Source organism: Pseudorca crassidens, chromosome 5, assembly GCF_039906515.1.
Source record: "Pseudorca crassidens isolate mPseCra1 chromosome 5, mPseCra1.hap1, whole genome shotgun sequence".
Classification (NCBI taxonomy): domain Eukaryota; kingdom Metazoa; phylum Chordata; class Mammalia; order Artiodactyla; family Delphinidae; genus Pseudorca; species Pseudorca crassidens.
In genome coordinates, this window is record NC_090300.1 from 60899528 (window position 1) to 60924544 (window position 25017).

Sequence of the window (25017 nt, forward strand, 5' to 3'; positions counted from 1 at the left end):
TGAAGTCAGGGGTCATGATAACTCCAGCTTTGTTCTTTTTTCTCAAGAATCATTTGGCTATTTAGAGTCTTTTGTGGTTCCATATAAATTTTAGGATTCTTTGTTCCAGTTGTGAGGAAAATGTCATGGGTATTTTGGGTATTAATTCTTCCAATCCAAGAGCATAGGCTATCTTTCCATTTTTGTACCATCTTCAGTTTCCTTCATCAATGTTGTATAGTTTTCAAATTACAGATCTTTTACATCCTTGGGTAAGCTTATTCCTAGGTATTTTATTCTTTTTGGTGCCATTTTAAACAGGATTGGTTTTTTGCTTTTTCTTTTTGATAGTCCAATTTTAGTATATAGAAAAACAACAGATGTCTGTATATTAATCTTGTATCCTGCAACTTTGCTGAATTCATTTATTAGTTCTAATAATTTTTTTGTGGAGACTTTAGAATTTTCTATGTATAGTGTCATGTCATCTGCAAACAGTGACAGTTTTACTTCTTCTTTCCCAATCTGGATGCATTTTCTTTCTCTTGTCTTATTGCTGTGGCTAGGACTTCCAGTACTATATTAAATAGAAGTGGCACGAGTGGGCATCCTTGTTCCTGATTTTAGAGGAACAGATTTCAGCTTTTCACCATTGAGTATGATGTTAGCTGTGGGTTTGTCATCAGAGTCCTTTATTATGTTGAGATATGGTCCTTTTATGCCCACTCTGGTGAGAGTTTCTTATCATGATCGTTGTTGAATTTTGTCAAATGCTTTTTCTGCATCTATTGAGATGATCATAGGGTTTTATTTTTCAATTTGTTAATATGGTGTATCACACTGATTGATTTGAGAATATTGAACCAAACTTTCATCCCTAGACTCAATCTCACTGGTCACGGTGTATGATCCTTTTTATATATTGATGGATTTGGTTTGCTAATATTTTGTTAAGGAGTTTTGCACCTATATTCATCAAAGGTATAGGCTTATAATTTTTCTTTTTTCTTTTTTTTTTTTTATAGTATCTTTGTCTGGTTTTGGTACCAGGGTAATGGAGGCCTCATAGAACAAATTTGGGAGTGCTCCCTCCTCTTCAATTTTTTGGTATTGTTTGAGAAGGATAGGTATTAGCTTTTCTTTATATGTTTAGTAGAATTCCCCTGTGAAGCTATCCAGTCCTGGATTTTGTTTCCTGAGAGTTTTTAAATTACAAATTCAATTTCACTACTAGTGATTGGTCTGTTCAGATTGTTTGTTTCTTTCTGATTCAGTCTTAAAAATTGTATGTTTCTAGAAATTTTTCCATTTCTTCTTGGTTGTCCAATTTGTTGGCATGTAACTGTTCATAGTAGTCTCTCATGATTTTTTGTTTCTCTACGGTATTGGTTGTTATTTCTCCTCTTTCATTTTTTATTTTGTTTATTTGGGTCTGCTCTCTTCTCCTTGAACCTGGCCAAAAGTTTGTCAATTTTGTTTATCTTTAAAAAAAAAAAAAGCTGTTGGTTTCATTGATCTTTTCCATTTTTTGGTGTCTATTTCATTTATTTCCACTCTGATCTTTATTACTACCTTTCTTCTGATGAACGTGGGCTTTGTTTGTTCTTCTTTTCTAATTTCTTTACGTGGTAAGTTAGGTTGAGATTTTTCTTGTTTCTTGAGGAAGGCCTGTATTGCTATAAACTTCCCTCTTAGAACTGCTTTTGCTGTATCCCACAGATTTTGGAAAGTTGTGTTTCCATTTTAATTTGTCTTGAGGTGTTTTCTGAATTCCTCTTTGATTTCTTCATTGACCCATTGGTATTTGTAGTAGCATGTTGTTTAGTCTTCACATGTTTAGTCTTCACATATTTCCCATTTTTCTTTCTGTAATTGATTTCTAGTTTCATACTGTTCTAGTTTCATACTGTTGGTCAGAAAAAATGCTTGATATAATTTCTGTCCTCTTAAATTTGTTAAGACTTATTGTGTGGCCTAGAATGTGATCTATCCTGGAGAAGCTTACATGTGTACTTGAAAATAATTTGTATTTTGCTGTTTTGGGACAGAATGTCCACTAGATATCTATTAAGTCCAATCATCTATTGTGTCATTTAAGACCATTGTTGCCTTATTGATTTTCTGTGTGGATGATCTGTCCATTGATGTAAGTGGGATGTTAAAGTCACCAACTATTATTACACTGTTGTTAATTTCTCCCATCATGTCAGATAATATTTGCTTTATATATATAGGTGCTCCTGTATTGGGTGCATATGAGTTAATGAATGTAATATCCTCTTTTTGTATTGATCCTTTTATCATTATATAATACCCTTCTTTGTCTTTTTTTGTAGACTTCCTTTAAAGTCTACATTGTTTGATTTGAGTATTACTAACCCTGCTTCCTTGTCATTTACATTTGCATATAATATCTTTTCCATCTCCTCACTATCAGTCTGTATCTTTCTTAGCTATGAAGTGAGTCTCTTGTAATCAGCATATAGATGGGTCTCTCTCTCTTTTTTTCAATCCATTCAGCCACTGTTTGTCTTTTGATTTGATCATTTAGTCCTTTGACATTTAAATAATATTGATAAGTATGTACTTATTGCCATTTTATTACTTGTTTTCCAGTTATTTATGTAGCTCTTCTCTGTTTGTTTCTTCTTCTTTTTGTTTCTTTCCTTGTGGTTTGATGATATTCTTTGGTAATATGCTTGTGTTCCTTTCTTTCTAGTTTTTGTATATCTATTGTAGGTTTTAGATTTGTGGTTACCATGAAGCTCCTATATGTTGACCTACAACTATAACTACTTGTTTTAAGCTGGTAGTTGTTTAATTTCAAACACGTTCTAAAAGACCTATGTGTTCACTGCCTCCCCCACATTTTGTGGTTTTGATATCATATTTTACATTTTCCTGTTTATCCTTTCACTGTTTATTGTAGTTATAGTTGCTTTTACAATTTTTTGTGTTTTAATTTTCATACTAGTTTATTTAAGTAGTTAATCCTCAGTCCTTACTATATATTTGTCTTTCCTAGTCAAATTTTTCCTTTCCTATAAATTCTTACTTCTTCTATAGCCCTTTCTTTTCCAGTTAGAGAAGACACTTTAACATATCTTTTAGGGTAGGTTTAGTATTGATGAGCTCTTTTAGTTTTGCTTGTGTGAGAAGTTCTTTATCTCTCCTTCAGTTCTAATGATGGTCTCACTGGGTAGAGTATCCTAGTTTGTAGGTTTTTTCCTTTCATCTTGTTGAATATATTTTGTACTTCCTTCTGGCCTGTAAAGTTTCTGCAGAAAAGTCAGCTGATAGCCTTATGGGAGTTCCTTGTATATGACTCTTTGTTTTTCTCTTGCTACCTGTAGAATTCTCTCTTTATCTTTAACTTTTGCCATTTTAATTAGGTTATGTTTTGGTCTGGATCTGTTTTGGTTCATCTTGTTAGGCATCCTCTGTGATTCCTGTACCTGGATATCTGTTGCCTTCTTCATGTTTGGGAAGTTTCAGCTATAATTTCATTAAATACACTTTTTATCCTCTTCCTTCATCTGGGACCCCTATAATGTGAATGTTAGTATGCTTGATGTTATCCCAGAGATCTCTTAAGCTGTTCTCATTTTTTAAAATTTGCTTTGCTTTTTACTGTTCTGACTGGATGATTTCCATTATTCTATATTCCAGATCACTTATGTGTTCTTCTGCATCACCTAGTCTGCTGTTAATTCCTACTAGCATGTTTTTCATTTGAGTTATTATATTCTTCAGTTCTGACTGGTTCTTCTTTACATTTTCTAGTTCCTTGTTAAAATTCTCACTGTGTTCATCATCTATTCTTTTCCTAAGTTCAGTTAATTCTTATTACTAATACTTTAAATTCTTTATTTAGTAAATTGTTTATTTCTGTTTCATTATTTATTATTCAGCGTTTTTTTTTTTTTTTATTGCTCTTTCAAGTGAGACCAGTTCCTCTATCTTCTCATTTTGCTTAACTTTATCTCTATGAATTTAGGTGAAACAGTTACCTATTGCTGTTTTGAAAGGGTGTCCTTATGTGGGAGTGTCCCTATTCAGTCTGCATGTGCCTAATACCTTTGTTGGGAGAGTTGGATTTGACATGAACACAATTCATTTCTTTCTTTAAGGTGTGCTGGCAGCTCTCACCTTGGTAGGAGGTGGGGTTGAGATGGAGGAACTAGGTCCAAACCCAGTTTGAGGTGGGGCTTCCCCTCTGCTCAGTGGCTGTCACTGCCCTGTGGGAGTTGGGATCTGATCCAAAGTTGCTGGAGCTGAAACCCCGAGGGTTGGGTCCAAGTTGGCTCTGTTTGCTTTAAGTGTGTGCTCTCCCCTCTTCCAGCACTGACACCCTTGCCCCAGAGGGAAGCAGTGCTGGAGCAAGAGTGGCATGTGCATGCCCTCAACTTGTAAAGGGGTGCAGACTGTGGAAACCTGGCACAGACAGAGGTCTGCGCTGCTGTTGATGTGCTTCCTGTGCAAATACCAGTAATGGTTGTCTCTGCCTTGCTCAGAGGCAGTTTTGGGCCTGAGTCTCTTTTGTCTCTCACTGCCAATCATGCCCCTCAGCCTCTGCCACTCCTGCCCTGTTGTGGAGCCATGTTTCAGGGCAGGTGGGTCCCGTATGGGCTCTTTGCATGTGTCAGGTCATGGGATGTGGTGGTCCAGCTGTCATCAGAGATCAGGACTGCTACTGATGCACTGCCTGTGTAAGTGCCAGTAATGGCTGCCCCTGCTGTGCTCTGCTGTCACTTCTTATCTGAGTCCCCTCTGTGTTTCACCGCTGAGCTCTTTCTTTGGCCCTGGCAGCCCTTGCTCCAGTGTGGAGCTGCAGTGTGAAGTAAGAGGGGCTGGAGCTTTTGCTTGGCTCAGGCTGGAGTGTGCACCAGGGCCATCGCAGTAAACCAGTAGCCACCTGTGCATTCTCAATCCACCTTTTTCACCCTGCTTCTGGAATAAGCAAGTGTTTGTGTGATCCTCCTAAGCACAGTCCAGGCTTCACACAGCCCTCCTGTCAGTCCCAGTGTCCCACCAACCAGCCAAGTGACTTCCCTTTGTCAGACCCCAGGGCTGTGGTGCCTAATATGTGGCTGGAATAGCTTACTCCCCAGAGTAGATCTCCACCCATGTAATCTCCCTTTTACTGTGTCATCTTCCAGGAGCACAGGTCCCAACCTGATTGCTTCTCTTCCCTTCCCACCTGATTCCATGTGGATCTTTCTTACAGCCTTGGTTGTACAGAAGTCTTTCCTCCAGTTTCCAGTTAGTTTTTTAGTGAGAATTGTTCCACATGTAGATGTATTTTTGATGTATTCATGGTGGGTGGTGAGTACCACGTCTCCTACTCCACCATGTTGATTTTTTGATAATCAAGTTTATTTTTTAATCATATAATTAACTTTATAGTTTCCTAACAAAGTGTGATATGATCTAAATTACCAAGCAACCAAGAATTTTAAAAAGTGACCTTTTAGTCTAATCCCCATAATATCCATTTGAGCATCAAATTCCACAAGTCTTGTTTACAAAGTCTCCACTTTTCTCCCTCTCTTTAAAGAAAATATCAGCCTCAGAGTACCTAGTAAACTACTAGACCAAAGGGATTTCTAACCTTTTGATTCTTAGTCTAATTTCTCCTTACAACACCAGTGTGAACATAGGGGTCCTATGCACACATCAAAGAAGAACATAATAAAGACAAAAAAATGAACAATAAGAAGAAAACGAGGAAAGAAAATTGAAAAAATAATGCAGTAATCTCTCCTTTGATGAGCTCTGGATATCAATAAGGGTGTGTTAAAAAGTGAGTCATTATTCCATTGCCTACTCCTTTTGTGGGAAAGACAATGATGCTATGAAATAGATGCTGTTCGAGAGGCATTTATATAACTATTAGCCTCTGGAACAATACACAGGCAGCAGTGTGTTGTTCTGGAAAATGTTCAAAGAGGAGTCATTTTGTCCTTTTTAAAATTTAATATCTTTTTTTTTTTCTGTATCATTTGGAGGAGCCTCCTTTTTTTCCTTTTCTTAAGCAAAATAAGTATTTTGCACTAGCAGGTAGTGGGTGAATTCTTCTTGCCAGCAGGAAGAAAAGGAATTTTTTGAGTGCCAAAAATAAGCTCCTTTGTGTGAAAGTATCACATAGCCAAAGACATTTTAGAGAAGAAAGGAAAGATTCATGTTCTGAATTAATATTTTTTAAATATACCCGTCAGTGAAATGTTAGCAATAGAATAAGAAGACATTGACAAATAGGCTGAGAAGAAACAAGTAATGTTTTCTACAGTCAAGACAGCCCCAGTGTCTGAATGTTTATCTGTTTATCCCATTTGCAATGCTCCTGGCTTTTTATGTGGTCTCAGAATGATAATTCATCACCCAAGGTCATATCTATAGGCAATAGGTGTTTCTAATCATCCTATTTAGTTCAAGACATTTCTTCCCTTCCATTCCTTCCACTACTTGTTTCTATGCACCATTGCCAAGTAGGCAAAGCATGAGCCACCCTTGAAATAGAAGATGGCCCTAGGGCTGGGGACAGAGTAGAAAAATCTCATACTTGGCTTTGTCTTTAAATCTTTAAATCACCAAAACCTTTGGGATCCATACCTTCTTTGGAGTCTCTTTACCTATTATGTACATATAGTAGATCATCAGCCAGTTACAAAGAGTTTTGATAGTGGTGGTGGTTGTCTATTGCTTTTACCTGCCCAATATCCCTTCCTGCTTCATTTAGTAACACATGCTTTTCCTTTGAAGAATTAATGACCCTTGTTCCAAGTGATCTTGGTGGCACTGTTAGTCCAGCTGTCCTGCCTTTCTTCCCACTAGTCTATAGACATGTGACCAGGCTTGAACAGTGAGATAATCCCCCATGAATTTGAGTCTTGAGTGGAATGACACAAAAATGAAACATGGTCCTTGATTCATTTTGTTAATGGTACTCTGAAGAGAATCCTCACTGATCCATTAATCCTCTTTACCTGCACTATGTGAGCTGTCCTGATTTCTTCTTTCCAAGGCCTGGCTAATCAGTTTCTTTGATTCCATCAGCTACCTCACACTATTGCAATGAATTTGATTTTTAAATTGTCCAGGATGTTTGCCAGCAAATATCCTAACTACAGGAAACAGAAATATTTCCTCAATGCAACTCATCTGAAAAGCTTGTGGGGAGACAATGCTCCTACATTGTCTTATTTCTTCCCATTATATTTGGCTCGGTTTTATTCATTCATTTATTCAGTTATATACTCTTTGATCCCTTCATTTGTGGACTATATACCATTTTCTAAGTACTAAGGAAATTCTCTTCAAATATCTGCATGGTTAATACATGCAACTTTCTCATCTCCCTTAAGTCTTTGTATAAATTTGCCTTCTCATTGAGGCCTATGGAATCCTTCCTTAGTCTACAGTCCCAATCTCCTTATCTGGATTTTTTTATAGCACTTTTCACCTTCTCAGGTACTATATAATTTACTTATTCACTATGTTTTGATTATTGTCAATATTCCTGAAATGGGGAATCAACTCCAAGAAAACAGGAATTTTTGTCTGCTTTGTTCATTTTTGTACTCCTAGCACGCAGAATATTTCTTGGCATTTGTTGAATAGATAAAATAGATTAAAGTTTCTTTAAAAGTACATACATACACTATTAAAGGAGCTTATTGTGGTGGCTTTTTAATGTATCAGTTTGACTCCCTTGAACCACATTCCTCAAAATTTCCTTTTCTGTATGTTTTTGATGAGGACGGGCCATGAGACAGAATCTTTGGGAGATCTGGGGGGTGGAACTGTAGCAACACCTCTTTTATATCTAGTACCTGTATTGCTTCTCTGCTGGCTTCTTCATTGGTGTGAAGGAGACAGTAGCCATGTCTGCAACTGCTCTACCTTCTAATGGATCTTACTTTAGCTTTGCTGACTCCTGGGCCAGGTGCATATTTTTAGATTCATGACCAGGGACCCCTGGCTGCTTCAAGACACTCACACCACTAAGGTCACAGGCAATAAGAACACACAGTTTCTCAAAAAACAAAACAAAAACAAAAAACCACACACACAGTTTCTAATAGTTTGTTTTCATGGGCTCAAGTCATGCTTGTGAATTTCAACTTCTCTTTTATCTGATCCACTTTACATCACTCTTCCCTTTCCAACTGCTTACATTGGACTTCAAGCTTCAGCGTCAAACTAAAGACAACAGCCTTCTGGAGGCTTATTAAACATCTCCCAGAATTGTATGATGTCAAATCTTATTTAAAAAAAAACCTATCTATCTGTCTATGTATCTATCTATCATTTATCTATTGATCTATCAGCTATCTAACCTATCAATCTATCTATTCTAATGGTTCTCTTTGTATAAATGCTGCGTGAACTCTAACCCCGACTGATATAGATTTTGGCATCTGCAAGTGGTCACAACAAAAGTTAAAATGTGGGAGTGGCTTCGGAACCAGGCAGTGTGTAGAAGTTGGAAACACTGTAAGAATTTTGAGGAGAGTGTTGATGAAAACTTCAAATGCTTTGAATGTACTATTCGTACAATTTTGAATTTTGTAGAGGCTGGTAGTGAAGACCTCAAAGAATGGGAGAAAAATCTTATTGGAAGCTGTAGTAAAGGGCAGACATTTAGCAATACTTTTGCCTGTGGTAATATAGAAAGTAGGAAATATACTGAATGAACTGGGGATCTATCTAAGGATATTTCCAAGCGAAGTGTTTAGGTAACGCCTGGTTTCTTCTTGCTGCTTGAAGTAAAGTATGAGATGAAAGAGAGGGAGAGAAACTCAGGGAAGGACTCTTAAAGAAAGAGAAGCCACGCCATGATGGTTTGAAAGCTCTCAGACTCTTCAAAAGGTCCAGGATGCTAAAATCGAAAAAAAAATGTTCTCTGGGCAGCACTAGGAGAACATTGTATGAAGTAAGAGATAAAGTCCAGGGTGTAGCCACAGAATCTTCTGTTAAGATCTTGAAAAGATCTAAGGTAGTGCCTCAGAGAACCTTCCATCAGACTAAAGGCCCTTTAAAGAGATTAAGAGTGTGCCAAGGAGTCTCTCAAACAATAGGACTTCTAGGAAGTTTCAGGACATTGCCCTTCAGTCGACTTAGCAGAAGGCCTAGAAAGGGAGGGATTTATCCAGAAGAGGTTTGCGGGTATGGTTTTTGTCTATTGAATTTGACAGCAAGAAGTTACACAGGAGACTCACAAAGTTCTCAAAAGAAATATAGGCAGAAACATCACCAGCTTGGACTGAGGGGGAAGAGACAGCATGCAAAGAGGAGAGACTGTCCTTTGAATCACTAGAATTTTAACATGTGCTACCTTTTATGAGAGTGGAGAGATGACTCAGAAGAGGGTGGAACCAGGAGCCCAGAGGACAGAGTGGAGAAAATGAAGAATTATTTCAGATATGAGACCTAATCAAGGATCTCCCAACATTTGCCTGGCTGAATTTCAGAATTGCCATGGACTAGTTAATTCCTCTGTGTCTCCCACCCACCGCTTTGAACAGGACTGTCTATAGCGGTTATTCCATGCCTGTCCCACCATTGCATGCTGGGTGAGTGTGTGGGGCATGGGGGGCAGATTGTTTCTTTGGTTTCACAGGTCTACAAGTCTCAAGGAACTATACCAAGGGATTACACTTGAGGAAGTTCATCCATACTTGGACTTCATTTAGATGATGAGATTCAGGGCTTTGAGCTGATGTTGAGGTGGGATAAGAATTTTGAGGTCGTTGGGGACAGTGAGTATATTTTGCATTTCAGAGAGATATAAACCATTGGAAGCCAGAGGAGAGACTATAGGTAGTGTCTAAGGTGGCCCCCCAGTGATCCCTGCTTCCCGGGATCACTTTCTTATGTAATCTCTACCTATTACGTGTGGTCTGGGCTTTTTGACTCACTTCTAACAGGTAGAATACAGCAGAAGTGATAGGATCTCAGTTCTGAGGTGAGATTATAAAAGACCGTGATTTCCATCTACAGGCTCTCTCAGTCTTTCGAATGACTCACTCTGGGGGAAGCCAGCTGCCAATTCAGGAGGCAGTTCTGAGGGGAGTTCCATGGGAGTGAGCTTGAAAGTAGACCTTCTGAGGCCTGCCAACAGCCTTGTGAATAAGCCTGGATCCTCCCAGTCAATCCTTGAGATGAGTGCAGCCCCAGCCGAAACTGAATGTACTGCATAAGAGAATCTAAGTCAAATCTAGCCAGGTAACCTGATCCTGGATTCCTGATCTGTAAGACCTGTTGGATAATAAATGTTTCATAGTTTTTAGCCTGTAAATGTTAGGATAATTTATTATGCAGAAATGGATTAAAATACATTTGTGTTCTAAAAGACAAACTGTACTAAAATGTTCTAATTGCTCTTATGCAATATTTTATGAAGAGGCAATTCCAATCCATTTAATAAGATGTCATTGTTAATGAATCCTTTAGTTACCATTTGAAGTCTACCAACTTCAAGTCTGGTCTCCTACCTCTCCACTATCTTGCTTTATATTTCGATTAATTAATTCCTTTAATTATAAAATGATAGCTAAAAAGTCCATTAGGGCATGATGTTCCCTTGTGTCCTTGGAATTCTTCCAGGTTAGAATGCTCAAAGGTAAAATAGGTTGGATTAATATTTAACAATAGCTAACCTTTATGTTATGCTTTATCTGTACCCAAAACTGTGAAAATTGCTTTATATAATCATTTTAGATAATTGTCATAACTACCCTTTGGAGTAGATATCACTATTACTCCTACTTTAGGGAGATTTGCCCAATGTCACACATTGGTAGGAGGTGGATCTGAAATTTGAGCTCAGGCTTGCCTTGTCTGCAAGGCCTGAACTCTTAATCACTCCAGGCAAAAATCTCCTGTGCCTCTTTGCATAAACAGGCTAATAAACAGTGTAGATAAATAGGGTGGATTCTCTTAATGGCACAATGCTGATGAAACGGAACGAGGGTTAGCCCTTTCAGTGTCTATATGGATGCAGCCCGAGATGGGTTTTGAATCCAGATAGGCCCCTTTGCCAAATCTGAGCCCATGATGTTTTTGAAGGGAGGAGTGATTACCCAAGCTGAAATAAACTCTGTCACCAGGTTACAGCCTTTACCCCTAAGAAAACTTTGGCTGATCTTAAATGTCCAGAATGTGGGAGATATTTGAACTGGACAGTTATATTGATTTTTAGTATCAGGAGCACATGATCCCAAGGGCTCCATCTCAGGGTTTACAGCGACATTTGGTCTAATACAACAAAAACCCCATGTTATGTCTATAACCAAGACTCTCACTTCTCTGTTTCTCACAAGGGGACAGGGAGCTGGCATGTATTTTAAACTGTTATGTGCTAGAGCATTTATGACATACCTTATGCATCTGGGGTCTTTCTCACAAATGCCATTGGCTTACATGTTTGTTATTTTTAAAAGACAATTAAAATATAGAATACAATGGACTCAATATTAACAACTGTCTTTGTTCTATTTGAGAAAGCAGATCTTTTTTAAGAATGTGGTATTAGTTCCATTTTTAAAAATGGAATTTTGGTTAAGAGTCTTAACTTTTTTATTTGCTTTTTCCTGTAATTTTCCAACAAACTTAATGTCTTTACAGTTGAATCCCTTATATCACTCACTTTTAAGTTTTAGCATAAGTTTTAAAAATAATTGTTGGAAAATACAGTCTGTGTTTTTTTGGTCCACTTTCTCATACTCAGACTATGTATTCAGTAACAGGGTGATGGTCAGGCCAAAGTTTATCTTATCACACAAGAATTTTTAGGTCATTTCCAGTTTTCTTATTTTTTCTTTTCAAAATTTCACTTGAAAAGAAAGTTAATTGGGAAACAACAGCAAAGCTTTTGTTCCTTCCTCTTTTAGCTACTCAACTGCCAATTGCCAACTTTTTCTGACTTCTTTATCAGATGTGCATGAGATACAGGGCAATTTCGACTGTGTCTGGAGCTGGCAATATTTAAATGGAATTATAGAGAATGATTCAAACCAACATGTATTTTATGGAGTCTTCTGATTACACACAGTTTTCTCTGAGACATAAAAACCTCTTGAAGGATTACCTTGCTAGAGAGAATTACCATTTTGGAAGATTTGTGTCACATTTCAATGATAAAATTATTCCCAAAAAATGCTCTCTGTAAATAATCTCTAAATTCTCACAAACATCTGAGCTCTTAGGGGCCAGAATCAGGGCACAATTTGCATAGATTAAATATATACATAAACACAAGTGTATTTCATAATCCAAAGGTCTCTCGGTTATGTTATGATTCTCTCTGGAAAATTTTATCAGAGTAACTATACCATCTCTTCAGAAAACCCTGTGACACAGACGATGAAAGCACTGTTGTAGATACCATATTTTAACTACTGATTGTACTGCAGCTGTATTAAGAAAGCAGCTGAATTAACTTTGTTAAAATCTAAGTATGTTATATGTATCTTTTCCTCAACAGTCTAGTGTGAAATATAAAGTTTTTTTTTTTCACTTAACACCTTAAGGGACCTAAATCATATATCATAAACAAATTACTCTAATGATAACTCTTCTGAATAGATTTAAATATTCTTTTTTTTTGAAATGGAATTTTGCATGTTGCTATTGAATTAGCTCATCAACAAGTTCTATGGAGTTATTTTTACCAGAATATCTAATCTGCTGATAGAAAATTTTGGTTGTATTATACTTCTATCTTAGAATTTCAATCACAAAGTATTAGTGTTGGAAAGTAACTTAGAGAAAATTTTATGCAATTGGTTTCTCATCAGAACCTGTCCAGAGTTTGAGTAATTTTGCATATTTAGCTAATGACAAACCACTGCAACCAAGAAACAAAACGGGACCCAAATGCTATCTTTTCTGTGAAGTTGGAGTACATGTCAAGTAAAAATCTGACTTTGGAAACTCACTTTGCAGATTAGCTCAATAGTTGTCTCTAAGGCCAGATGACCTTGGCTCGCAGTCTCCCAACAAGACATCTCATAAGGAGAGGTAGCGGAGTGAATCTGTGCTATTCCTCCGTATCTCAACCCTCCTTAGGCCACGCTCCCACATTACAGCTTTCCCATCCCACTATACCCTGAGGTGACACATTTTGGAGAGGTTAACTATGAGTATGAAATGCTCTATGACGGGAGAAATTCAGAGGATGTGCTTGTGTAAATATGAGAGCGTATTTATGCGGCTGGGATGACGGTGGTCCTGATGGAGAGGTAGGTGGAGGAGGAGAAGAGAGAGCTGTGGTACTCCTGAAAATAATTTGCTCCCATGTCACCCCCATAAAAGGCATCTCCCTTAAATCAGGCAGGCATAATGACTGGTGTGATAGCCGGTAGCCTGTACAATTGTAAAACATGGCCTTTCATCCTAGAGATGGCCTATTACCACTCACTAAAACAGTCTGTCACAGTGCTCCTCCAGGGCCATTCATTTTTCATGACCCTCTTGGCGACACGACTGGGATTTCCTGAAACTATGCTCAGGTCCCCACCCAGTGAGTGCTCCACATTAATACCCTCTGATTCCTTTCTTCCAAAGGTTATCATGTGTTGGTTTTATGTGTGTGTGTGTGTGTGTGTGTGTTCCCCAGAAGACAAAGAAACAAACAAATAGAGCAAAGACTAAGCTTGGCTTTGCTGGAAACACAGCTTATTCACAGAGTGAAGACTGGCTAAAATTTAACCTTAGGATATCAGGAAAGTTCAAAGTTTACAGTGTAATGTATAGGAGGTAAGAAATTTTAAAAAGCAGTTTAAAAATTATCTCATCGTTCTCAAGGCTCGGATTTCACATGATGAAAGGCATACTTTAACATAGCAATTTCAGCAAAGCAGGGCCTTCTGATTTGCTGGCTGCTTCAAATAACAGTTGTCCCTTTGATAGTATTGACACCTATCTCCTTTCACAATCTAGTGCTTCTCCTGCACTTTGTAACATATCCCATCTGTTTTTTAAGGCCACTGTCATAAGGAAGACTGGAAGAGTGAAGAAAGGTCTGATTGATCACAAGGTCCTATCAAATGTCAAAGCTGGCCCTGGCTGACCTCCCATCTATTCAGAGCTGCTTTGATTTAATCTCCACACTGGCTGCTTCTCCAGGCTGTGTGTTCTATCTGCAACGCATGTGTCAGCATTGAGATATGACCTGCTTCACGCTCCATTCATCTCATTTGAAGGACGGAAATTAAACTGGAGGGTCGAAGAGGGGAACTGCTCAAAATACACACACATTAACTGAAGCCTTTTGTGTGTGGGTGCATTATAGGAGTTTGAACAACCATTAAAAATTATATTAAAATGAAATTGATCTTTACTCCACTGAAATGGTTTAGAACTTTTTCTCCCATCACCACCCCCTTCATCTATTCTTCTTTCTTCCCTCCCCAGTTTGTAATACCTATGTGAACCTGATCTCATTAAGGTTCAGAGGAAAAGGAAAGAAAAACTTACAATCTTTGAGTTTCTTTTAAAAGTTGTTCTTTTAGAAAATTCACTTATTGCCTGCAATGTGCACAGTAAATATTTGAAAAAAATAAAGATACATAAAGCTGGTAACCAGACTAATAAACTGCTTTGTTTAGCATTATTGATTTGTTTGTTTCGCCTTTCAAGGTTTTAAAAATCCAATTAAAACTCAAACTTTGGGAATAGTCCTATAACTATCAGGACACAGTGCCACAGTATGAATATATATATATATATATCTCCTCAGTTCTATTTTTTATTTCTAAACTCCTCTTGCTCTTTTCATTGTCGCTTTTATACTATTAATCAAGGCTAGTAACTAAGTAAAACTTGATTCCTTATAGACTCGTTTCTTACAATATACTCAAAAGTAAACTCTGTTTCATTTTCTAGAGATGTCCCAAAACTATATTTTAAGTGTGTTGGGGAAGTTAGCTATATTTATTTTTGTATTTGTTTGTTTATACATTCATGTATTTGTTGTTTGAACTCTGTACTAAAATGATATCCAGTTAGAGAAATAGTTTTTTATTTTAAAATATATTATACATTTTACATTATAATAGTAGTACATATTCAATATCAAAAAAACAATTAGCAAAGACTGGTAAGGAGAGAGAATGAGACAGAGACAGAGACAAAGAGAGAGAGAAATAGAGAATAGCAAACACCCAAAATATTAAATACTATTGACCAGAGTAACCAACATTAGTACTTTAGGGTTATCTTTCCTTTTTGTTTATTTATTTTTTGTATATGCACACTTTTTATTTCCGTTATGTGAAATCACACTGCTCCTTCCTGGGAGAAGACTGCATTTTCAGTTGTTCTGGTCATTCTCTTTTATGTCTATATAATATGACTTTGTATGGAAGTGACTATTTTGTTTTGTTAATATTGTATTGATGGCCATTTAGGTTTTCTAAACTTTTTACTACTATAAATGTTATTACATAAAAATATTTTTATGCTTCCATGATTTTCTACAAAATTCTCTACTTTTGGAAGAAGGATGTGCCCAATTTAATATTCATAGTCAAAAATATTATCTTTTCTCTTATGGTTTTTCATTTAAATATCCATTTGGAAACAACTTTTCTTCCTAAATAATCATATGTGTTTTCTTTAGTATATATTATTTATTTGTTTTATATTTAATATATGTGCAAGAGAGTGAGTACCATAGTGAACGGTAATGCTGTTTCTCCATAAATCATTTCACAGGACTTATGGAAAAGCTTTCAAACTCTGGTTATATGAAGAGGAAGATTTTCAGCATCTGTGGCATTCAAAGAATGCCATTTAAACATTCAGTTTTGCAAGTAGGGAAGTAGGAAAACACGAGATGATTGTATTTCCCTTGTACTGCTTCTCAGTAAAATCCCTCTTCCTGCTCATCCTTATGCAAATATCTTATTACTCAAGGCAGAATGTGTTGGAAAAAAATGCATTTTTGTAAGTTAATTCATTCTTTACAATGCAGGGTGAAAAGTGGGTTCATTGCTTTAATACAATACTTTAAAATAGAACTTTTGCAATGACGGAAATGTATATCCTCACTGTTCAAAATGGTAGCCACTGGCTACCTGTGGCTATTGAACATGTGAAATGCAGTTAGTGCAACTGAGGAACTGAATAATTAATTTTAGGTAATTTCAATTCAAAATTTAACTCAATTAGCCAGATGTGGCCAGTGGCTATCTTGATGAACAGCACAGCTTTAATATTTATACCATTATTTGAGCCATTGTAATAGTTTGTGAAGCATTGTAGATGTTTACCTAGTTACTCAAGGTCACTTCATTGAAGAATAAATATTAGATAGTGAAGAACTAACAATCATGGGATATAATAATAAGAAAGATAAAAACTACTTCTTCACTGAGAAACATTTTTCACAATTTCTTTCAGGGAAGAGGATTGAAAATTTCAGCAAGGCAAAAGTGATGAAAATGTCTTCATGGAACCTTTGGGTAAGATGGATTAGCAAAGAATAAGATAATTTGAATTCTAAGATCTGGCTTTGACCCTAACCACTTATTGACTTGGAGTAAGTCACTTTTGGTAGTCTAAGCTATTTGATATTCTTAATAAGGGGGTTGGAGTAAATTATTTTCTTTGTTCTTACTGTAAATAAATTATGTGAATATTTTCTGTCCTATATTCAGAATTAAATACTACATTTTTCCTTCATATTTTATTTATTTATTTATTTATTTATTTATTTTAGCTGTGCTGGGTCTTAGCTGCAGCACGTGGGATCTTCGTTATGGCATGCGGGACTTTTTAGTTGCAGCATGAGGGCTTCTTAGTTGCGGCATGCGTGCAGGATCTAGTTCCCCGACCAGGGATCGAACCCGGGCCCCCTGCATTGGGAGTATGGAGTCTTACCCACTGGACTACCAGGGAAGTCCCCTCCTTCATATTTTAATGATGTGTATAAGCACCCAGAGCCAGATATCTTGTAGGTATTCCATAAGTATTTGTTGAATGAATGGATGCACTTAAGTTGTCTCCTGCGGTCAGCAGCTCCTTTCACTGCCCATTCTTGTAGTTTGATACTTTTCACACTCAGACTTGACCAAAGTTTTTAGACATGGATGGTTTTGATGCAGGAGAAATCTTTTGCTACAGAGTGGTAGATGATCACTGGGCACGGCCCTCTGTTCTCAGGTTGCTAAAAGGATCTATTCCAGAGATGGCAAGGAAGTGTGAGATCCAGAACTTGGCTGACCTTCCTAAAGGAAACCCCTTGGGATGCTCCCAAAGGCCTGGATCCAGTGCACTGAGGTGATGATGGGAGGGCAGGAGAAGGGCCAGAATGTAACTGGGACACTCATCATATATGACTTTTCTGAAAAGGAATTTCCATACCTCAGCAATAATAACTACCTTGATCACTCAAATCAAGAATAAACGTTTTTCTTTTATATTCTTACACATTATATATTTTGCTTGTAAGGTATTTAATATCACCCTCTTTGGCATATAGCTAACTTTTAATGTGATGATGTCTTTTTAATCCAACGAAACTGTTAACTTCAATAAGGACAGAGGCACTACCTTTATTCCTGGCACACAGTTCTCTATATCTCATAAACCCCAGCCTAGTGTAATCTACTCCCCACCCCATCCCCAAGATCAAACAAATGGGAAAATATTGTCTAAACAGGAAAACAATGTACAGACATCTATCGTTCTTAGTATGGTAAGAACTGATGTTGTAGGTAAATTAACAATTACTCTTATTTTTACTATATACTCTTCTCCAGGAACTCAGCAGCTGGTTAACATTTTCTGGCCTCACTATACATGCCCTGAAATCTCAGAATTTCTAGGACTTCAATCCTATAAGAGTATATAAGGAAAATTCATTATACTTTTCACTGAGAAGAGATAATATTAAAAATTAATGACCATTTCAGTCCTCTGGGATGTAACATAATTCAGGGGAGGGGAAGAGGTCTATCACTATCTTTTTCAAGGGCAATCAATCCACAACACTTTTGAGTGATAAATTCCTGAAGCTTCATGTTTTTCTCCCTGTTGTAGAACGTGAGTGTTGACAATGGCTCCTTTTAAAAGTAGCAATATTTCATTTTAAATTAGTGCATCTGTTTGAGAAGAAAAGGAGCAGTGTATAGTAAGAACTATATAGATGTTTCTCTCCTTTACTCTCATGAATTTCACAACTAAAACTGTGTCTTAAAGAAATAGCTTAATAGAAACAAAAATCTAAGGGAATGACTACCTTACTTGGACCTATCTATAATAAAAGAACTTGGAAACAATTTAGATGCCTAATATTAGGGAAATGGTTAAAGAAATTGTAGTGTACTAGCAATAAAATGCATTAGAAAGATGTAAACATTTAACATTTTAGAGCCTATACATATACACGGAAAAATACTTTTTCCATAAAGTCAAGTGAAAAAAAGCAAAATGCAATATTCTCAAGTACATGCAATGTTTATATATGTATGGACAGTAACATTTCTCAAATAGAAAGAGTTGACTCATTCAGTAGATGGTTTATATTATCTGAAGAACACAGACTTGGGATTAGAGGTAGGTTTGAATTTCAACTCTGCCACAAACTGTGTGACACTGGCAAATATGGAAACTCTGAATATCCATTTCCTTATTAGCTAAGATTTTTGGTAAAAATTTCATAAGCAAATCCACTTAAAAAGTCTAGGACATATTAGAAGCTCAGTAGCATTATTTCTCTTTCCCTATACTAAATACTTGAAACTTTCTTGGGATGAGAAATTTTATTCAAATTGATTGATTTTTATAGAAATTTCAATATGCTTGTTTTGGACCCAAATAAGAATTTTTAGTACGCTATTAGAAATTAATGATTAATGTGGTAACTCTTATACAATTAGCCAATATTCTTTATCTTTGAGTGGATTTCAGAAAGATATTAATATTCTGGATTGGAGGTCAGTTTCTATATACAATTGAAAATGTAAAGGTAAGAATGGTATATTAATTGTGATGGTTAATTTTATGTGTCAGCTTCACTGGCCACGGGGTGCCCAGATTAAATAGTATTTCTGTGTGTATCTGTGAGGGTGTATGTAGATGAGGTTAGCTTTTGAAACAGTGAACTCAGTAAAGTCGGTTGCCCTCCTCAATGTGGGTGACCATCATCCAGTGCATTGAAGACCTGAATAGAGCAAAAAATGGAGGAAGGAGGAACTCATCTCTTTTAATTCTTTTATCTGCCTCACTGCTTAAACTGGGATATCTCCTCTCCTCTCCTCTCATCTCCTCTGGCCCTCAGACTGGAATTTTCACCATAGGCTACCCTGGTTCTCAGGCATTTGGACTTAGACTGAATGACACCATAGCTTTCTTGGGTCTCTAGTTTGCAAATAACAGATTATAGGACTTCTCAGCCTCTATAATTGTATGAGCCAATTTTTCATAATCAATCTATCAGTTTATATGTATAGATCTCCTACAGTATCTGTTGCTCTGGAGAACACTGACTAATACAAGTTTTGGTGTAGAGAGTCAGGAATTATCTCTTTAATCTAATTAGATTTAAAGATGCTAATGACTTTATTTTAAGTAGTAAAGACAGCACTGATGGTCCACAGTGTGAACTGTTTATAAAGATATGCAAAATACCTGCATTGGATATTCCTAATCAATCACTTATAAGAAGCAAGGAGCTAGGTGTCACTTTATATGCTACTTTTGAACATTTTTTGAAAATTAATGAATATAATGACGTTGGCTCCTAATATTGCTGACAAAGTGGCAAAAGAAAAGAATGAGCACAGGAATTCAAATTCCTAGCTCAAGCAATACATAAATAACTAAAAACTTCTGTGTGCCGTGAAGGACATTTATCTCTTGTACCTACAGAGCTGAAATTGCTGAAAATCAAATGCAGAACCTCATTCTGCAACTTACTGAATTACAATGCAAGTTGAACTCCAAGACTCACAGGGTGTCACCTGTTGAAGTGAGGGCATTTATTAGGAAGTAATGGGATTATTAGTTGGGATGCGGACATGTGTGAAGACTCTACTGAAGCTGGGGACATTGGACCACTAAATTCTAGTGACTCTTCACCATATTCTCCTTAGGAGCCACTCCTACGATCCCTTTTTGCTTCTAGACTTATAACTAGACTCAAGTCCTGGTAGGTCCCTAAAGGTGAAGTACAATTTGTGACCAATAAGAAGGTGCATTACACTCCAAAAGAACTACTTGAGTTTTCTAATTTATAAAGACAGAAGTATAGGGGAAATGTGTAGGAATGGACACTAAAGGTATGGGAGAATGGAAGAAAGAACATAAAGTTGGATCAGGCTGAATTCATTGACATGGGCTCACTAGGTAAATATTCTGCCCTTGATGCTGTAGCCTGGGGAGTTAGAAGAGCTCTAAAAGTTTCTTTGGTTGGTTGACTGAAATATGGACCAACAGATGACCCACTGTAAGTGAACTGAAAATGCTGGACATGCCTGGGTTTAATGAATGGAGAGGAAGGGATTCAAAGGCTTAAGGAGATTGGAATGTTAGAGTGGATTTGTGGTTTAAGACCTGCTTGTGCACACTGGAAGGGTCCAGAAGACACACCTTTCACCAAAACTGTGAGGAATGAATTTGTGAAGGGAGTCCCAGAATCCTTGAAAAGGTCTGTGATCACACTTCTCTGTAGACCAGATCTCACGGGGGAATTGCAATCACTGAATTGGGAAACCTAAATGCGACGGGAGTAATTGGATCTCAGGGTGTCAGGGGCCAAGTGGTCGCTCCAACTGCCAAAGGCAAGTGGGTACCATTACCATAATGGACAACAGAGTCAAAGCAGCAGTCAGAATAGTCTGACTCACTCAGGTCTATAGTGTTGACTAATTGATCACGGTGTTCCTAGGTATAAAATAGATAGAAAGCCTACTAAATTCTTACGTGATCTGTAGAATCAGAAAAGTTCTAGGTCACGTGAACAAATCTAACCTGAATTATAAAATCAGAGAGTTATGCACCCTCAATCAGTCGACAGACTTGAGCTAGTTTACAGACTCAGAACCCATTGAGTGAAGGGGAAGGTGGGCTGCCTTGAGGTAAGACCCCTGGTACACTACCAAAAAGTTATACAGCTAATCGTTCTCCCAGGCTTTCCTAAAGGGACCTATGACCTTTCACCAGGGCAGCTCTATATTGGGGCAAAGGAAATAATCAGACCTTTTGGGGACTATTGGACTCTGGCTCTAAACTGACACTAATTCCAGGAGATTCAAAACATCACTGTGCCTCACCAGTTGAGTGGGGAGTTTATAGAGCTCAGATGATCAATGGGGTTTTAGCTGAGGTCCACCTTTCCATTGGGTGCCAGAACCCATCCTGTGGTTATTTCCCCAGTTCCAGGATGCATAAATAAAATAGACATACTGAGTAGCTGATAGAATCTCCACACTGGTTCCCTGACCTATGGAATAAGGGCTATCATGGTGGGAAAGGCCAAGTGGAAGACTTTAGAACTTCCCCTATCGAGCAAAATAGTAAATCAAAAGCAATACTACATTCCTGGAGAGATTGCAAAAATTAGTGCCACTATCAAGGACTTGAAGGACTTGAAGGATGCAGGGATAATGATTCCCACCACATCTCCATTCAACTCTCCCATTTGGCCTGTGCAGAAAGCAGATGGATTTTGGAGAATGACAGTGGATTATCAAAAGTTTAACCATGTGTGACTCCAAATTGCAGCTGCCGTACCAGATGTGGTTTCATTGCTTGAGCAAATTAACACATTCCCTGGTACCTGGTATGCTGCTTTTGATCTGACAAATGACTTTTTCTCCATCCTGGTTTGCTTCCACCTAGCAAGGCAAGCAATACACCTTTACTCACTTCTCTACCTTGTGGTATATCAACTCTCCAGACCAATGTCATAATTTACTTTGTAGGAATCTTGATTTTTCCCTTCCACAAGATATCACACTGGTCAATTACACTGACGACATTATACTGTTGGACCTAGTGAGCAAGAAGTAGCAACCAATCTACACTTAATTGGTAAGATATTTGTATGTCAGAGGGCAGGAAATAAATCTGACTAAAATTCATGGGCCTTCTATCTACTTCAGTGAAATTTCTAATGATCCATTGATGTGGGGCATGTAAAGATATCCTTTCTAAGGTTAAGGATAAGTTGTTGCATCTGACCCCTCCTGCAACCCACAAAGAGGCATAGTACCTATTAGGCCTCTTTGAATTTTGGAGATAACGTATTCCTTATTTGGATGTGCTACTCCAGCCCATTTACCAGGTGACCCAAAAACCTACTAGTTTTGCATAGAAACCAGAACAAGAGAAGAGTCTGCAACACATCCAAGCTGCTCTACCACTTATGCCATATGATCCAGAAGATCCAATGGTGCTTGAATTATCAGTGGCAGACAGGGGTGCTGTTTGCCATTCAAGGTATGAAGCTAGAGATGTATCATTATAATTTATATACAATTATCTCACAATTGGAAATATATTTATGTGAAGTTTGACAAGTTAGGAAGAACAAGGGCATGCTAATCCAGAATTAATACTAAATGAGAACACTAGTATGGTTAACTTGGATCATCTGAATCACCAACAAGAAACACAGATTGATAATTTTCTGGAATTCTTATGGGTAACAATGCCAACCAGTAGCAAATAAGATTCACACCACAGAGTACTAAAAAAAACTAGAGCAGTATTTAAGTAAGAAATACTTAAATGGAGTACTGGGAAGAATTTAGCCTAATTAATAACTATGCTTTAAATGGACAAAAACTAAAATGTTACACTAAAAATAATTAATTACAACCTCAGTATTTCTTGTGCTTTAGAATTCTTGCATTTCCTTAATATATGTTGCTGCTTCTCCAAATGGTTTGCTGAGGCCAATACAAGATTTAAAAGTGTGCACAGCTTAAGTAACTAAAACTTTGGGATCTTCTGTTCATGCAATTTTCAGTCACTGATTAGATCAGTTACAGCATCATATTTTCCTCTAGATGATAGATACAAAGGCCTTTTAGAGGTCAAGTCATGATGGGAGAGGTCTCATATACCTAGAGCTGAATTGTAATACAGGTCTTTAGGATTTTGGAGCAAGGCCCTACCATTATTATCTGCAGATAATGACTCTTTTTTGGAGAAACAGCCCTTGGCCTGCTCCTGGACCTTAGTAGAGACTGAATACTTTACCATGGACCACCAAATTACTACTGAATACTTTACCATGGACCACTGAATACTTTACCATGGACCACCAAATTACTACAACTAAAGCTGTCCATCATGAACTGGGTGTTATTTGACCTCCAAGCCACAAAGTTGGGCATGTATGGCAATATCTGTCATCAAATGGAAGTAGTGTATATGTGATTGGGCCCAAGCAGACCCTGAAGGCACAAGAAAGTAGTCATATGAAAAAGTGGCCCAAATGCCCATGGTCCCCACTCCTGCTACACTGCCTTCTCTCACCTAGCCTCCGTCTGTGACTTCATGGGGAATTCTCTAAGATCAGTTGACAGAAGAAGAGAAGACCTAGGCATGGTTTACAGATGGTTCTGCACAATCTGCAGGTACCACCTGAAAATGGACAGCTGTAGTATTGTCCCTCTCTGGGACATCCCTGAATGATAGTGGTTGAAGGGAAATCCTTCCAGTGGAAGTTCCTTCTAGAACATAGAGCAGAGCACTGGGTTGTTCACTTTGTTTGGAAAGAGAAATGGCTTGAAATTTGTTTATATACTGCTTATGGGCTGTGGCCAGTGATTTGGCTGGATAGTCAGGGACTTGGAAACACCATGATTAGAATACTAGTGACAAAGAAATTTGGGAAATGTATGTGGATAGACCTCTCTGAATGGGCAAGAAATGTGAAAATATTTGTCTCCCATGTGAATGCTCATCCAAGGGGTAATATCAGCAGAGGAGAACTTTAATAATCAAATGGATAGCATGACCTGTTTTGTGGATACCAGTCAGTCTCTTTCCCCAGCTACTCTTGTCATCATCCAATGGGCTTATGAACAAAGTGGACATGGTGGCAGGATGGAGGTTATGCATGGACTCAGCAATATGGACTTCCACTCACTAAGGCTGACCTGGCTACTGCCACCACTGAGTGCCCAGTTCCCCAGTAGCAGAGAGACCAACACTGGTAACCCAATATGGCACCATTCTCAGGGTGATCAGCTGGCTGCCTAGTGGCAGGTTGATTACATTGGATAGCTTTCATTATGGAAGGGACAGCATTTTGTTCTTACTAGAATAGACGCTTATTCTGGTTGCAGATTTGTCTTCCCTGCACACAATGCTTCTTTGCCAAAACTGCCATCCATGGAGTTATAAAATGCCTTATCCACCGTAATGGAATTGCACACAGCATTGCCTCTGATAAAGAAACTTCACAGCCAAAGAAGTGCAGTAATTGGCCCATGCTCCTGGGATTCCCCGGTCTTGCCATGTTCCTCACCATTGTGAAGCAGCTGGCTTAATAGAGCAGTGGAATGTTCTTTTGAAGACTAAGTTACAGTACCAGCTATGTGACAATACCTTGCAGGGCTGGGGCAAGGTTTTCTAGAAGGCTGCATTTGTTGTGAATCAGTGTCCAATATATGGGGCTATTTCTCTGATGGCCAGGATTCAGGAATCTATGATTCAAGGGGTGGAAATGGGAGTGGCACCACTCACTATTAACCCTAAGTGACCCACAAACAAAATCCTATTCAAGCAACTTTATGCCCTGCTAGCTTAAGGGTCTTAGTTCCAGAGGGAGGAATCCTTCCACCAGGAGACACAATAATGATTCCCTTGAACTGGAGTTAAGACTACCACTTGGCCATTTTAAGCTCCTCATTCCTCTGAATCAGCAGTCAAAATAATATGCCTCAGTTTAATGTAGAGGAAGGCATTCAAAAAAAGGAGGCAAAGACAAGGAAATTCAAAGGCAAAGGGGAATCAACGTGTTGGCTCTGGTGATTGATTCCAGCTAAGGGGAAATTGGACTATTACTATACTATG

The 25017-nt window shown here is 37.8% G+C and overlaps 1 pseudogene; it reads left to right on the forward strand.

Moving 5' to 3' along the window:
• Window positions 1-17071: 17071 nt before the first annotated feature.
• Window positions 17072-25017, forward strand: part of LOC137224267 (uncharacterized) — a 425840-nt pseudogene continuing 417894 nt past the window's right edge.